The sequence below is a fragment of the Lepeophtheirus salmonis genome, unplaced genomic scaffold, assembly GCF_016086655.4.
Source record: "Lepeophtheirus salmonis unplaced genomic scaffold, UVic_Lsal_1.4 unplaced_contig_2947_pilon, whole genome shotgun sequence".
Lineage (NCBI taxonomy): Eukaryota > Metazoa > Arthropoda > Copepoda > Siphonostomatoida > Caligidae > Lepeophtheirus > Lepeophtheirus salmonis.
This window is the reverse complement of record NW_027293596.1, coordinates 3,402-5,224: the sequence shown is the minus strand read 5'-3', so window position 1 is coordinate 5,224 and position 1,823 is coordinate 3,402. Positions and strand designations below refer to the sequence as shown.

At 31.0% G+C, this 1,823-nt stretch overlaps 1 long non-coding RNA gene across 1 annotated transcript; it reads right to left on the bottom strand.

Moving 5' to 3' along the window:
* Positions 1 to 1,222: 1,222 nt before the first annotated feature.
* On the bottom strand, positions 1,223 to 1,611 carry LOC121131210 (uncharacterized). The gene is made up of 3 exons (XR_011784155.1): positions 1,543 to 1,611; positions 1,372 to 1,473; positions 1,223 to 1,303 (listed from the first exon to the last, which is right to left on the bottom strand). It is a non-coding gene; the product is annotated as an uncharacterized lncRNA (long non-coding RNA).
* Positions 1,612 to 1,823: the final 212 nt, after the last annotated feature.

Below are 1,823 nucleotides of genomic sequence, written 5' to 3'. Positions count from 1 at the left end.
AGTTAGATCTCATCGGTAGAGATGTATCTATCCTGTGCACAATTGTATATAACAACTTCCACATGAAGAAGAGGGGGATTATCGTTTTGATTAAACTCCACGTCTCGCTTGTGTTTTGCAACCTAAAGTTATGACATATCTAACTGGATTCCAGTGTCAGAACAAGAAAATATTATTTGGATCAATCTATAATTTCAATATTCTGTATTTATAATTTATTGTTATTAGTTATATGATTCCAATGGTTTAATTTTGTATATTTAACATAAATGTATGATGGTATATTTTTTATTATGTAGATTATATTTAATTAAAGCCTTCTTTTTAAACCTGGAACTTGAAATATATGTCGAAATACTCTACTTTGTCGTTTCATTAGCTATTATTCTGAGAATAAGGTTCATAATGAATTACAATTTCATGGAGTGTGACGTTTTTTCAAATCTACTGTAACAGGAAAAAAAAAAGGTCTAAGTCAATTATACATGCATCCATATCTTCATTAAACATTTAGCTAATAAATACTTTCGTTAAACCCTCAAAAATCATAATGAGGCACATCAGTATTTTAAACAATGATACCAATATGTATTTTCCCCCCTTCTCCTTGCACGCGTTTTTCTCTACAATATATCAACTATAGTTATGGTATATCTTTATTTTTATTAAACCTTACTAGAAACATGAATTTTAATGTGTACGCTCTCTAAATCATAACCTCATAACGACAACAACAACCATAGTGGAGCACTGCATATAAATACTATAACACACTTAAAACCCTTATGCTGGACTGAGAATGGACTAATTCTTAACTGTTTTTGGCCCTTTTTCACAGTTATTTTTTTGGAGGAAAGGTTGCGAGATATAATACAAATAACGACGTATATGTATAAATTTTATTTTAGCATTTCATTTATAAAGTAGTACATTTGTTACATGGATTGTTAATTTATACATATGTAGTGGATGTCATGTTTAGCCTCAGCATGCTCTGCAAATAGCTGCACAAATCCTAGTCATAATTTTAAACTTTGGGCTCGATGTTCTGCAATAACCTTGTTGTCCAAAAGCATGACATACATTATCAGACAACCGTTGGTTTCTACATGGACCTATGTTTTAAGTGTAACAAAGGAAGGAAAAGTATAAACTTAAAGGCATGAAATAAACAAGGGATTACTTACTTTGGCATCTTCCACATGTCTTGCACAAAGATAATGAGAACATTTGTTTGCTCCCTTGCTAAAAAAACACTGCTCAGAAAAGCCTAGACATGCAACATCATCGTCCCGACAATGATCTAAAAATATTTTTGAAATAAATTAAGGATTAAATTATGAAAGAAGGATATATTCAAGTTTTAATTACCATGGCATCCACCACAAGATACTGGACATTGGAAATAATGGTTTGGATGGAAACACCGATCCAAAAATTTATGACAGTCGGATCTTCTATCATGGCAGTCACCTATTTATCATTTATGATGTGAATATGTGTTACTTGTGAATAAAAAATGACTATCTATATTTTTCTTACGTTGAGCTACTACTTCATAGACTCCAATGAGGAGGAACACGGCGAGAAGGATCCTTGATGTCATGGTGAATTATTCGCACTAAAGAAGTTCTTGATAATGAAACATAATTTATAGAAAACTTTGTATAGTAAGTAAGAGCAGAGTAAATATTCTAAAACACGTGTTCGTATTTAAAATATCTAATAGAAATAGGAGCATTGTATATCTTACCATATGGAAACTAAGTAGTTTTTCAAAAAATTGTACATGAATACGACTCAATAATTATTGCAATTGTACC